We start from the raw sequence: 15297 nt of genomic DNA, 5'->3' as shown, positions 1-15297 counted from the left end.
TGAGAATTGACCACTTCTCCAAGGGAACCAGGCCCTGGAAGTACCTGGAGGGTGGCCAATTCGATCGAAAATCGCCGAAATGTACTCCAGTGTACTTGTTTTGCAAAATCATGAAGTTTGACATGTCGCAAGATGGGTTCCAAAAGCGAATGAAAATTGGCCACTTCCCCAAGGGAACCAGGCCCTGGAAGTACCCGGATAGTGGTCAATTCGATCTAAAATCGCCAAAATTTACTCCATTGTACTTGTTTTGCAAAATCATGAAGTTTGATATGTCGCAAGATGGGTTCCAAGATTGAACGAAAATTGGCCACTTCCCCAAGGGAACCAGGCCCTGGAAGTACCCGGATAGTGGTCAATTCGATCTAAAATCGCCAAAATTTACTCCATTGTACTTGTTTTGCAAAATCATGAAGTTTGATATGTCGCAAGATGGGTTCCAAGATTGAATGAAAATTGGCCACTTCCCCAAGGGAACCAGGCCCTGGAAGTACCCGGAGGGTGGCCAATTCGATCGAAAATCGCCGAAATGTACTCCAGTGTACTTGTTTTGCAAAATCATGAAGTTTGATATGTCGCAAGATGGGTTCCAAAAGCGAATGAAAATTGGCCACTTCCCCAAGGGAACCAGGCCCTGGAAGTACCCGGATAGTGGTCAATTCGATCTAAAATCGCCAAAATTTACTCCATTGTACTTGTTTTGGAAAATCATGAGGTTTGATATGTCGCAATATGGGTTCCAAGATTGAATGAAAATTGGTCACTTCCCCAAGGAAACCAGGCCCTGTAAGTACCCGGAGGGTGGCCAATTCGATCGAAATCGCCGAAATGTACTCCAGTGTACTTGTTTTGCAAAATCATGAAGTTTGATATGTCGCAAGATGGGTTCCAAGAGCGAATGAAAATTGGCCACTTCCCCAAGGGAACCAGGCCCTGGAAGTACCCGGATAGTGGTCAATTCGATCTAAAATCGCCAAAATTTACTCCATTGTACTTGTTTTGCAAAATCATGAAGTTTGATATGTCGCAAGATGGGTTCCAAGATTGAATGAAAATTGGCCACTTCCCCAAGGGAACCAGGCCCTGGAAGTACCCGGAGGGTGGCCAATTCGATCGAAAATCGCCGAAATGTACTCCAGTGTACTTGTTTTGCAAAATCATGAAGTTTGATATGTCGGAAGATGGGTTGCTTGAGTGAATGAAAATTGGCCACTTCCCCAAGGGTACCAGGCCCTGGAAGTACCCGGATAGTGGTCAATTCGATCTAAAATCGCCAAAATTTACTCCATTGTACTTGTTTTGCAAAATCATGAAGTTTGATATGTCGCAAAATGGGTTCCAAGATTGAATGAAAATTGGCCACTTCCCCAAGGGAACCAGGCCCTGGAAGTACCGGAGGGTGGCCAATTCGATCGAAAATCGCCGAAATATACTCCAGTGTACTTGTTTTGCAAAATCATGAAGTTTGATATGTCGCAAGATGGGTTCCAAGAGCGAATGAAAATTGGCCACCTCCCCAAGGGAACCAGGCCCTGGAAGTACCCGGAGGGTGGTCAATTCGATCTACAATCGCCAAACTTTACTCCATTGTACTTGTTTTGCAAAATCATGAAGTTTGATTTGTCGCAAGATGGGTTCCAAGATTGAATGAAAATTGGCCACTTCCCCAAGGGCACCAGGCCCTGGAAGTACCGAAAGGTGGTCAATTCAATCGAAAATCGCCGAAATGTACTCCAGTGTACTTGTTTTGCAAAATAATGAAGTTTGATATGTCGCAAGATGGGTTCCAAAAGCGAATGAAAATTGGCCACTTCCCCAAGGGAACCAGGCCCTGGAAGTACCCGGATAGTGGTCAATTCGATCTTAAATCGCCAAAATTTACTCCATTGTATTTGTTTTGCAAAATCATGAAGTTTGATATGTCGCAAGATGGGTTCCAAGATTGAATGAAAAATGGCCACTTCCCCAATGGAACCAGGCCCTGGAAGTACCCGGAGGGTGGCCAATTCGATCGAAAATCGCCGAAATGTACTCCAGTGTACTTGTTTTGCAAAATCATGAAGTTTGAATGCCGCAAGGTGGATTTCAAGAGTAAACGAAAATTGGCCACTTCCCCGAGGGAACCAGGCCCTGGAAGTACCCGGATGGTGGCCAATTCGATCGAAAATCGCCGAAATGTACTCCAGTGTACTTGTTTTGCAAAATCATGAAGTTTGATATGTCGCAAGATGGGTTCCAAAAGCGAATGAAAATTGGCCACTTCCCCAATGGAACCAGGCCCTGGAAGTACCCGGATAGTGGTCAATTCGATCTAAAATCGCCAAAATTTACTCCATTGTACTTGTTTTGCAAAATCATGAAGTTTGATATGTCGCAAGATGGGTTCCAAGATTGAATGAAAATTGGCCACTTCCCCAAGGGAACCAGGCCCTGGAAGTACCCGGAGGGTGGCCAATTCGATCGAAAATCGCCGAAATGTACTCCAGTGTACTTGTTTTGCAAAATCATGAAGTTTGATATGTCGCAAGATGGGTTCCAAAAGCGAATGAAAATTGGCCACTTCCCCAAGGGAACCAGGCCCTGGAAGTACCCGGAGGGTGGCCAATTCGATCGAAAATCGCCGAAATGTACTCCAGTGTACTTGTTTTGCAAAATCATGAAGTTTGATATGTCGCAAGATGGGTTCCAAGATTGAATGAAAATTGGCCACTTCCCCAAGGGAACCAGGCCCTGGAAGTACCCGGAGGGTGACCAATTCGATCGAAAATCGCCGAAATGTACTCCAGTGTACTTGTTTTGCAAAATCATGAAGTTTGACATGTCGCACGATGGATTTCGAAGCCGATCTGCCAGTGACCATTTTTTCCGGGAGGGAGGTAACCCCAGTACTCCCCGGAATATATCCGGAACCATGGCCATTGCACAAAAATTGACCTCGGTTCCTAAAACTATAGGAATTTTGTGATCGATTCCAGAAGATTGCTTGAAAATCCGTTAGAAATTGGCTGAGCTGCATGGTTTTGAATTTTGAGTTTTGTCGTAAAATGGGGGTTGGGGACGTACGTGTTAACGTCGATTACAATAAGGAACAGTAACGGTGATGGAAAACACCCTTGTCTCACACAAGCTACGACCCAGATAGGGCCAAACACGACCCCATTATGCAGTACTTTGCACAAGAAGACCTTGTACTATGCCTCGATGAGGCCGATAATTTATTCTCATATACATATTCTCAAGAATACCAAGTAAAGGGACTCTTGGAATTCGTTGACCTGATCCAGAATGATACGGAGCGGGACAATAAGGTCCACACATGATCTTCCGGCACGGAACCCGGTCTGCTGCCGCCTGGAAGTCGCAGCGATCTTTTCCTGAATCCGGGCTAGGATAACTTTGCATAGAACTTTTAAGACGGTACACAGCAACATCATGTCTGATAACTGACGAGTACACAGTCAGGTCATCCTTTTTGGGCACCTTCACTAAGATACTTTGCAACCAGTCGACCGGGAAGGTTGAGGTGTCCTATATTACGAAATAAACGATGCAGAAGATGAGCAGACGACACGGCAGATGTTTTAATCTCTGGGGGTGATGGCGCTTCGTTGTTGACTCGCGTTACGCGTCGCATCCTGGACAGATCATGCTGAGTTGGTGGTGGCCTGGTTGGCACTTGAAAAAGGGTCGACCAATAACTGACCATTCGCGTCTTTTACAGACATCGTTGCATTCATCTTCGCCCCGCTTAAGCGTCTTGAGATATCGTAGAGGAGACGAATGTCCCTGGTTGCTGTGGCTCTCTCTCCCTTTCCACGGCGAGCGAGTTCGCCCACGCACGCTTGTTCCGTCGACAAGCATAATTAAGTAAAATTTTATTTTTATTAGAAGGTGCTTTTTTAATTTTTAGTGTTTTGTAGTAAAAAGGGATTTCAGCAGAAATCATCGGGAGAATTTCTGGAAGGAATTCTTGAAGAGTGTCTGGAGAACCTTCCAGAGGATTTCCTGGAGGTACTTCGGATAAATCTGTGGTGCTTTCGGAAAAAATCTTTGAGGAACTTTCGCATAAACTTCTGAAAAAAAAACGTCGGAGAAATTCCTTTGAGGAACTGCTGGAGGATTTTTTATTCATATATTTATTTAGTAGGCACTCCGTGTTCTTAAGCGCTACTGAACCGTGATCTATTGTAGTATTCTGCTGTACAGAATCTATGGATACCCGTAGTTCGATATTGTTGTCGTTACCGATATCATCGTGAGTCCGTGTGTCCATTTGTCCATATGGTGAATCCAATGATCGTTGCTTTGTTCGGTTGCCATTTTTCGAAGTACGTTGGAGGAATGCCTTCGAGATCAGTTTTATCAGTTGTTGTCTGGCAGACGTGTCCGTGAGGCGTTACCTCAAACGCCACCGTTGGGACTGCGCTGCCGGTGACTGACGAGGGTTTGGTGAAGGGGATGGGAATCTAGCCCATGTTCATTCGCTTATAAGGCGAACATATAGCCAACTACGCTACGGGACCACATGCCGGAAGAATTCCTTTGAGGATCTTCCGGAGGAACTCCTTTGAGGAACTTCCGGCGGAAAGCTTTTGAGGAACTTCCAGGGGAATTCCTCTAAGGAACTTCTGGAGGAGTTCCTGAAGGAACTTCCAGAGGAATTCCTTTGTAGAACTTCAGGAGGAATTCCTTCCAGCAACTTCCGAAGAAATTTCTTCGAGAAACATCTGGAGGAATTTCTCGCTTAACTTTTCAAAAGGAATTCCGGAGGAATTCCCGGAGGAACTTCCGGAGGAATTCCCGGAGGAACTTCCGGAGGAATTCCCGGAGGAACTTCTGGAGGAACTTCCGGAGGAACTTCCGGAGGAACTTCCGGAGGAATTCCCGGAGGAACTTCCGGAGGAATTCCCGGAGGAACTTCCGGAGGAATTCCCGGAGGAACTTCCGGAGGAATTCCCGGAGGAACTTCCGGAGGAATTCCCGGAGGAACTTCCGGAGGAATTCCTGGAGGAACCTCCGGAGGAATTCCCGGAGGAACTTCCGGAGGAATTCCCGGAGGAACTTCCGGAGGAATTCCCGGAGGAACTTCCGAAGAATTCCGGAGGAACTTCCGGAGGAATTCCGGAGGAACTTCCGGAGGAATTCCCGGAGGAACTTCCGGAGGAATTCCCGGAGGAACTTCCGGAGGAACTTCCGGAGGAACTTCGGAGGAATTCGGAGGAACTTCCGGAGGAATTCCCGGAGGAACTTCCGGAGGAATTCCCGGAGGAACTTCCGGAGGAATTCCGGAGGAACTTCCGGAGGAATTCCCGGAGGAACTTCCGGAGGAATTCCGGAGGAGCTTGCGGAGGAACTCCGGAGGCACTTCCGGAGGGATTCCGGGGGAACTTCCGGAGGAATTCCGGAGGAACTTCCGGAGGAATTCCGGAGGAACTTCCGGAGGAATTCCGGAAAACCTTCCGGAGGAATTCCCGGAGGAACTTCCGGAGGAATTCCCGGAGGAACTTCCGGAGGAATTCCCGGAGGAACTTCCGGAGGAATTCCGGAGGAACTTCCGAGGAATTCCCGGAGGAACTTCCGGAGGAATTCCGGAGGAACTTCCGGAGGAATTCCCGGAGGAACTTCCGGAGGAATTCGGAGGAACTTCCGGAGGAATTCCGGAGGAACTTCCGGAGGAATTCCGGAGGAACTTCCGGAGGAATTCGGAGGAACTTCCGGAGGAATTCCCGGAGGAACTTCCGGAGGAATTCCGGAGGAACTTCCGGAGGAATTCCCGGAGGAACTTCCGGAGGAACTTCCGGAGGAATTCCGGAGGAACTTCCGGAGGAATTCCCGGAGGAACTTCGGAGGAATTCCCGAGGAACTTCCGGAGGAATTCCCGGAGGAACTTCCGGAGGAATTCAGGAGGAATTCCGGAGGAACTTCCGGAGGAATTCCCGGAGGAACTTCCGGAGGAATTCCCGGAGGAACTTCCGGAGGAATTCGGAGGAACTTCCGGAGGAATTCCGGAGGAACTTCGGAGGAATTTCCGAGGAACTTCCGGCGGAATTCCCGAAGTTACTTCCGGAGGAATTCCCGGAGGAACTTCCGGAGGAATTCCCGGAGGAACTTCCGGAGGAATTTCCGAAGGAACTTCCGGAGGAATTCCCGAAGGAACTTCCGGAGGAATTCCCGGAGGAGCTTTCAGAGGAATTCCCGGAGGAACTTCCGGAGGAATTCTCGGAGGAACTTCCGGAGGAATTCCCGAAGGAACTTCCGGAGGAATTCCCGGAGGAGCTTTCAGAGGAATTCCCGGAGGAACTTCCGGAAGAATTCCCGGAGGAACTTCCAGAGATATTCCCGGAGGAACTTCCATAGGAATTCCCGGAGGAACTTCCATAGGAATACGCGGAGGAAATTCCAGAGAGAATTCCCGGAGGAACTTCCAGAGGAATACACGGAGGAACTTCCGGAGGAACTTTCGGAGGAATTCCCGGAGGAACTCCCGGAGGATTTCCCGGAGGAACTTCCGGAGAAATTTTTCTGAGGAACTTTCTGAGGAATTCTTCTGAGGAACTTTTAGAGGAATTTTTGTGAGGATTTCCCGAAGAAATTTTTGTGAGGATCTTCCGGAGAAATTTTTTCTGGAAGAAATGCCGGAGGAATTCTTATAATGGTTTCTGGCCATTGGTATTGAAAGGGTTTCCAGTCGTGTTATCGAACCGGAAAACGGCCATCTTGATTTCAAAAATGGCGGCAAATAGATTTCTGGCTTCTACTCGTCGAGCTCATTCCGTTAATACCCATATTCCAGGGGTTTCCAGTCGTTTTAACGAACTCAAATTCGGCCATCTTCAAATCCAAAATGGCGCCAAACATTGATTTTCGGCTTCTACTCGTCGAGCTCATTCCGGCAATACCCATATTGCTTGGGTTTCCGGTCCTTTGATTAACCCGGAAGTCGGTCATCTTGAATTTTAAAATGGCGCCAAACATCGGTTTCCGGCTTCTACCAATCCCGTGCGTTCCTAAAACGGACATCAGAATGCAGTATGCCACGGGCTTTCGGGTCCACCGCAATATTTTCTTTGTGTATAAAAGAAGCTGTGCCTGCCGTGTGTGAGTCAATCCAGTTTGTGACAAGTCCTTATGGACATTGTTCCTCCCATCCACGAAATTGTGGAGCTCCTCCACCAATCTCTTTGCTGTCACTATTTTCAGCTTTTGGGGAGGCTTGTTTAACCTTCCTAATGCATAGAAAAAAGTTACACATTGTGCATTGGGGTCCATTTTGACCCAAGATTTCATCTCGATCGCAAAAACTCAAATTTCAACCGATTTTTGATGTTTAGGCATCAAACGAAAGCTGTAGGTTCCAATAACAAGCTCGTGATTCATCCAAATTAACCTCTCTAGTCCCCGGGGAACATGTACTAAAGAAGAACTGTTTGAGCTTCTCAATTTGTCACCAAATTTTCGAGTTTCGTGTTATGAAACATAAAATTGCTTGCAAATATGTGCTCTGATGATCCCAACTGTATTTGATATATTGTATATGCCATTTCTGGGGAAGTTTATCCCTCTAGCGGTCATCGGAAAGCCCTCTAGAAGATCCGGAACATCCGTAAAATGGCCAATTCTAAAAGTTAATCCCAATCAATCGCTCTGTCCTTGCCGCTGCTCCTGCTGTAGGTCGCTCCTTCCCAGATGTCAACTCACCATTTCGCAGCCCAATGTGTGTTTTTTTTCTTCCTAAGCAATGGAGGGGGAATCTGCTCAACAGACATCCTGGATTGTCCAGGAAGTGCGGGGTTAGGGACCACCTCCAACAGCAAACGAGGGAGGCAGGACTACATCCCCGACCCGCTAAACCGTTTCCATTGCCGCCAAGCCAACCAGAAAATAATGCTTCAAAGGGGGTTCGAGGTTAGCTGCGTGTCTTTGCAGCATCGTACATCGTGACTCGCTTTTTTAGAAGAACACCATGGTATCGTGCCAGCGCATTGCCGGCTTTCCAGGTGGCCTTACCACGCCCTATGTCCTCGGAAGGTGTGAAGGATCGACATCGTGCCTGCTTCCCTCTGCACGACTGGTATCAAGAATGATGATGCCGCGTGCACCCCAAATTGACCTCTCTGCGATAGGGCCTATTCACCAGCTTACAGAGGGACTTGCCGACGCGGTACCTACGCCTGCCCCAGCCTTGACGAGGACCCCTTTCCGTCTTCGGGCTCGGAACCCACCTGGTTGATCGACGCCGCGAAAGCGACGATACCATGTTGTTCTTCGCGCGGCCACTCTTCGATAAACTTCGATAAAAGGATCGAGTTCGACCACAGAGCATGACCACCGGTATGACCCATGAAGCCGACTCCGATCCTTTGGACCACCTACTATTTGCGCCTGAACTAGCCATCCTTGAGTCCACGCGCCACCTTCTGTGTAGCTTCGAGACGATTTGGGCGATAGCCGATAAAACGGCGTTCCAGTCAACTTAATCTTTACACATCCTCCAAACTAAGTTGTCCGGGGTAGTGTCCAGACCACATATGGTAAGCATGTGGTCACGCATTGCGCGAAAACGTGGGCACCGGGACAACACGTGCTCCGCCGTTTCCTCTAAACCTGCGCACACCAAACACTCGGGCGAGGCCGAGCAAGCCAGCTGCGTTACCTGCACTGTGATTTTGCAGCACGCTTAAACGCCGGGCACATCGAACCCCCCATGGGGTGCTTGCTGTTCACAGCTTTGCTGGAACAAATCAAACAATTGGGAGGGTTCGTGCAGCATTGTGCCTTATGCCCCTCCAATCCGCAGCGTCGGCAGAGATTGCTTCTATCCGGGCCTTTGCAGTCCCATTGCTTGTGTCCCGGTTCCAGGCACTTGAAGCAATCTTCGGGTTGCTCGTATATGCCCACAGGGCATACCGACCTTCCCACCTTGACGCTCCCTAACTTGACTACCTTGGAGGCATCTGCTGCAGATAGCCGAACCAATGCTACCTGTGTCCCTGCCGGACCTTTTCGTAGCCGAACGGCTGCGGTGGGCGTCTCCACTCCACACTGTCGCCGCAGTGCCGTGACGAGCTCTTCGACTTCGGTGATCTCGTCCAGGTCTTTAACCCTTAGATTCACCTCCGTCGTGAGTGCTCTCACCTTGACCGTCTCGCCTAGGACTTCCTCCGCCAACTTCTTGTAGGCGGCGCCCTTTTGCTAGACACTTCGCTTCAGCTCGAGGATCATCTCGCCCATCCGGGTACGTCTTATTCGACGTACGTCGGCGCCGAGTTCACCGAGCTTGACGTCACTCCTCATCGCCTTCAATACGTCCGAGTACTTAGCCTCGTCCGCCGTGATGACAACACCGAGGAAAATTTCCTCATATGGTTTATGTGTGAAACTACATAGATTTTTGCAATTTGTACTTACACATGAACAGTATGTTGGCGAATAATAATAATCATAGTACTTCGAGTAAATAACATTTATGTTTGATTATTATTACTTTTATTTGAAAATTGTAAAATAATGTTTATGTGTGCATATATGAATTTTATTTGTCTTTATACACATAACGCTTATGTGGGCGGCTCATATGTTTCATTATGGGATTTCGTTAGTAAAAAGCCAAACTATTCCAAGACACACAAAATTGATTCTTTATTTAAACTTTTTTGCGCAGGAATCCACTTCTTCATATTAGTTATAATACGGTTGGAGCAAACTATGCAAGTGGAACTGCAGTTACCAGACTCTCACTACGTTCATGATGGAAGTCTCCAGGATCCAGTAGCGGAAATATATTATCCTTCCTCAATCAATCCATCTTTCACCGTCTGAATTACATGATTACGCCAGGTCTTCACCGCAAAACGCCGATCCTGTTCCATAAAAGATGTCTTTCTGCTCGTTTGCTCGTGTTGATGATTGGTGCCGGCGGGAAGTTTACGATCGTCGCAATGTTTCACGCGGCGTTGATGCATTCTTCAAATAATTGACTTGATTTCGGTGTCTTCCATTTTATCAAGAGCGAATGCTCCTTGGTGTTCGCCACTGAAAACGTTGTGTGAAAAAACAGTAGTAATAAATAATAATTCTTAGGCAAGCTACAGCAACAAGGGAAGATTCATTAATTACGTAACGCAAAAATTGGACTTTTTCAAACCCCCCCTTCCCCATATATCACACTTTTTGTATGGAGCTTCTGAAAATTTTGTATGGATCGTCACACATCAGGCAACACCCCCTTAAGCGTTACTTAATTTGTGGACGTTCCCCAATTACCTACCTGATGTTTAGTTGGTTTTATTAACATCCGAGCTACCATTTTTTCTCCAATGCATCCGATTGTTCAAACTGTTCAAACGTAAATGATATATTTGAAGAAATATAATTCTCAACTATATGACTATAATTATAAATTAAATATAATCACAACATGGTACTAATGTTTCACCCATATAAGTGTTATTTTTAACCCTATATTAGATATAGGATGTATCATAACGGTCATTACTCTCCACATAAAAGTAATGTTCTCAATACCTTATAAAACATATTGGTAAAGAGAAAATAAACTTTAGGTTTGCAATTTTATTAGTGTAGGACATCGACCCTGGAGCGATTGGCGCCTACCCTAGACTTCTTGCTACCCTCATTCGCCTGGGCCTTCTTTTCGGCCCTTGACGTCTTCGGTTTCCTCTTGTTCTTGACCAGGGTCCAGGAGGCGTCATCCCCTCTATTTCCCTGGTCTGGGGCGGCTGAGAGCTCTCAGCCTGCCGTAACCCCTTACCACCGTCTTTCCTGGATGGACGGACCTTTCCAGGTCCTTCCTCCCCCGGTTTTGGAGGTACCTGGCCGGGGTTCAGCTTCCCAGCCCCACTACCCTTGTTCGGGGTAGTAACCCTTCGCGTTTTGGAGCGGCCCCCAGGGAGCTCATCCCCTGGAGACTGTCTCCCCCGTTTTTGTGTCTGCTCCGTTGGAGCAGTCACCCCCGACGTACCCGCAAATACTTGAGCCTCAGTCTGGGTAGACTTAGGTACCACCGTCTTCGCTGGCACGCCTTCGGTCGATTCGACCTTGCCCGAGTCCGCGAATCCTTGGGCCTCAGTCTGGGTAGACCTCGACTCCACCGATTTCACGGGTTTACACTTGGCCGTCCCGACCGCCCTCTCCAGCTTGACCCACGTGGCGCTGCGCACTGAGCTGCCGACTATTGCCTCTGGCATCCTAGGCGGAGACCTGAACAACCCACCTCTTGCGAAGGGGTTGTCGCCTACACTACTACCACTAATTGAAGAATTGACTTGGTTTTCCATTTTGGTCTCACGAGTAGTTCGGGAAAAGAGGTCCACCACGCCAGAGCCCAGCAAGACGCGGTAAGGGTGCCCAGGTACCCCACAGGCTCCGTTAAAGCCTAGATTATTATTTCACCCCTGGCCATGCATCCCCTCGGCACGGGTCGCTTGACGCCTTGGGATTAGGGGTTAGGGACGATGGTCCCGGTCTAACTCGCAGTGGCCATGGGGAGGGGTCGTCAAGCCCTTGGACAAAGTCCCTGCTGCCCCCGTGCATATGTGTGTGTGTGTGTGCGTGTGTGTGTGTGTGTGTGTGTGTGTGTGTGTGTGTGTGTGTGTGTGTGTGTGTGTGTGTGTGTTTTTGTCTGTTCGCACCCACGTACCAAGATGTAGCAAAAGTGTCACTCATTATATTAATGCTTTTTAGACCATACCCAGCTAAAACTAAGTGGAAAATCACTTTAAAAGTCCAATTTTATTTTTGACCGGTCGGTGGTCCGGTAGTGGTCGGATTTAATATTCGCACTGCGGTAAGTGCGGACGTTCGTGATGTCGGAGAATAATTTACCGTCGATTAGAAAGTGGTCGATTTGGTTTTCCGTTTCTTGGTTAAGTGATCTCCATGTGGCCTTGTGGATATTTTTGCGGGGAAAGAAGGTGCTTCAGACTACCATTCCATGGGAGGCTGCGTAGTTCATGCATCGTTGGCCGTTATCATTCGATACGGTGTGCAGACTATCCGGTCCGATGACCGGTCTATACATTTCCTCTCTTCCTACCTGGGCGTTCATGTCGCCGATGACAATTTTGACGTCCCGCATTGGACATTCATTGTATGTACAGCAAATCTCGGTTTTATGCTATCGTACATTCTGCGACTGCATTGATGGAAATATTCGAGAATCTAACCCAAGAAACAATTTAAGCTGAATAAGCTCGTTTTTTGGCTGAAGAAGGCTATTTTTGGTTGAATAATCTATTAGCTCTATTAGCTCTATTAGCTTTCAACATTTGTTGGGAACTCTGATTACAAAAATAGCATCGTAGTCTCGGAAATTTCAGGGCATGCAAGGGAAATGATTCTTGTCATATTGTGTTCGGCTTCTGATAAAGGCTTGTTGCCAGGTGCGTTTTTCAGTAACAAACTCTGTTGATGACAAAGGGTATATTGTTAGGCGAATATTGATTCCCTGGCTCTGCCGTACCAACGCCGTGATCCATGGTAATCGCGCCAATAAATGGTTGATCGGCGCCAATAAATGGTGGCACCGGAATCCAAGTACCATTCATTGGTCTTCACATCACCCGTGGCAAAAATGCTACCTAATCCTTTCATCATGCTTTCCTGTTTTCACATATATAGAAAAGCATCTCGTTTTTACTGCTTTTCCTTGACTCGCGAATATTCTTCCGGTCCGTTTTGCTGACCGCACCACGATCCAATTTAACGTCCTGTAAAATTTTGGCTTTCACCGAATCCACCGTTAATGCTGTACCGGATGCTTCCAATCCCATGATCACCGGCTCATATTGCTCTCGAGGCCCATCAGTAGTCGCAAGCACGCAAGCCACGAATCATCTACCTTAAAGCCCACGGATGCGTGTTTGTGACTCGTACTCATCATCAACTCGTTGACATACTCTTCCACACTAGGACAATTTACCAGCCGCACGGATGTAAGTTTTCGTAGTAGGCCTCGAAGGATTGACTAATTTTTATGTAAATTCTTTTGCGCATACTTCATCGAGAATTTCCACGATAAGTTTTTTTAACCTTACTTAGAAATTTGCTGATATTAAAGGAATTCTGAAACTGTTTCGAGTTTCCACTGTAGTGTTCTCTCTTCCTTATAAAATCTGTTTGTGAATTTAAAATCCATGAGAATATCATGAATGAATATGTGAAAAATGTAAAAAATATTCAAGCTCTTTTAGTGGAATGTCTTCAACTTCTAAGACGAGTCAAGTATGAGACACTGAAGACGGCCTCACAGTTGAGGTCGAAAAACGTATCTGAAAAGATAACAAAACGTAGTGGAATTGAAGGGAAAGTACTAAACTCGTCTTAGACAGTTGATCAGTTTAGTGGAGTTGCAAAATATAATACATAAATTAATATAGACGGACAGACGTCTACAAATTCGAAACAGCGTGATCAGTGGTGTGAAAGATTTTGAACAACAACGCCGAGTTTCGGCGCAATAATTTCATTTGCATTTTCTTCTGTTACCAAATGCTTGATTATCTCATATTATCGAAAAACTTTCGTAGCCTGCATATAAAGCGCAAGTTTCCCATTTTCCAACATCCTCCCCAGTGAGATCATCCTTCTCCTGGGCGCATGGAGTGAAACAGAAATTTTCTCACCGTGAGAAAACCTTTTCACCGCTGGCTGTCTGTTCCGTGTCGATGGTTGTCGTCATTTTCCTTCCATTCGTCAGTCCGGTCGGGTGGTGTGTGCGTGCTTGTAATGTGAAAAATTCGATCCCGCTGCAAAAGTTCGCGTTCGAATCATTGTCACCAGTCGGGGTGAAAATCGTTCGATTACAAGCTCGAAACTGGCAAAAACTGACACGGTACTCCGGTCCGGAATCGATTCGGGTGTGTGTTTGACTGTTGAAACCCCTGCGTAGGATGCGGATCCACTACTGGTTGGTGATTCCAGTCCTCAGGCTGACCTAATCGGTGGCGTGGCCCTAACCATTGGGATTAGCTCGGCGGAGCAGTGCGTGTGACAGAGGAAAATACCTGCAGTGTCCTTTTTGCACTGGCAATCAGTTGAATTTGTTGAGTGAGAGTGACGGTGGTGTGAAAAAGGGGACAAAGTTTCCAAATTTCCAATTGCCATCGCGCGATTGTGCAAGGAGCATCGTTAATTGAGATTTATAGCAGTTTTTCACGCAACGAGGTTGGGAGAAAAAAGACGAAGAAAGTTGTGACCCGTTTTCTTGTAGGTGCTGGAGAAGAAAAGTGCCCTAATCGCGCAATAGTATTCTTCCCGAGGGTGAGTGGTGGGAGGTACATGGGGGTAAATGGGTAAAGATGTCACATTCGGCATTACGATTGAAATTTATTAACATTGAACGCTCTTTCGGTATGTATCGAACCATGATTTGATAAATGAAATAAAACCTCGAATATTGGAAATTAGTGCGCTTCCAAAAATGATATATGAAGATTATGCACAAAGCAATGAAGATTTCGTAGTAATTTCAAAAAAAAAAGAGCGTGATGACTTACGAAAGAAATTCTGAACTGGTTGAAGCTTTTTAACGTTCGTTGAAATCCATGTTCAAGACGCATGGATGGAAGCAAGTGGTGTAAATTTTGAAAATTGCATTGAAGGTTGTACTCTCTATTTCGGTTTCCACAATGATTAACTGGGGGCGTGTTACTGGTTGCTGATCAAAACTATAGTAGGTGGACTAAAATTTGTATTAATTTTCTGAATAAAAAGCCTTTTAATAGGCAGTCAGTCCCTTTTTACTTAGCCCTTTATTGTGTTGTGACTGAAAACTGCCAAGAGTGGTAATCAGCTGATACAAAGTTTCAAACACTTTTTTCCACAAAAAAATAATTAGGAAAATGGAAATGATACTTCCTTAAGGTTTCCCTGTGGCACCACGTGAGGTACCGGGCGAGGCAAATGAGGTCTATCGCTCTCATTAAAGGTTTTTTTTTAATGGAAAATCTTGATGGAAGAACAGCCGCATAATACGTATACAAGAAATTTAGGAATGATTCCGTAACTATCCGAAATCTGGACACCGCTTGAAGTGAAATCGAAACTACAATAAACCTTTGTTTCAAAATTTCACAGTGGTCGTTTGAATGTGAACAAAGTAATGATTTTTTCATTTTCAAGATTTGGCGGTTGGATTAAAAACGGCTTTATCCGTTTTGGTGTCTAATGATAATAGGGTTCAAACGCTGTACATATTAGACTTCGAAATGGTTTACTGATTGTTCTAAAAGACTCCAGGACTTATTTTTCATCCCAAAAGCGCACCTAGATGTCTCA

General features: G+C 46.4%; 1 protein-coding gene across 2 annotated transcripts in view; it reads left to right on the top strand.

The window, feature by feature from the left end:
- Nucleotides 1–15297, top strand: part of LOC134215807 (post-GPI attachment to proteins factor 2-like) — a 405279-nt gene that overhangs the window by 328926 nt on the left and 61056 nt on the right. Inside the window, exon 1 of one of the 2 annotated variants that reach the window (XM_062694928.1) lies at nucleotides 13747–14280. The exons of the other annotated variant lie outside the window; for it this stretch is intronic. The gene's annotated coding sequence lies outside the window, so the exon portion shown is untranslated. Of the gene's footprint in view, nucleotides 1–13746; nucleotides 14281–15297 lie in introns of those variants that run through there. 2 annotated transcript variants of the gene reach the window in all.

Source organism: Armigeres subalbatus, chromosome 1 (assembly GCF_024139115.2).
Source record: "Armigeres subalbatus isolate Guangzhou_Male chromosome 1, GZ_Asu_2, whole genome shotgun sequence".
Lineage (NCBI taxonomy): Eukaryota > Metazoa > Arthropoda > Insecta > Diptera > Culicidae > Armigeres > Armigeres subalbatus.
The sequence above is the reverse complement of the archived record's forward strand: the minus strand, read 5'-3'. Positions and strand labels throughout refer to the sequence as shown.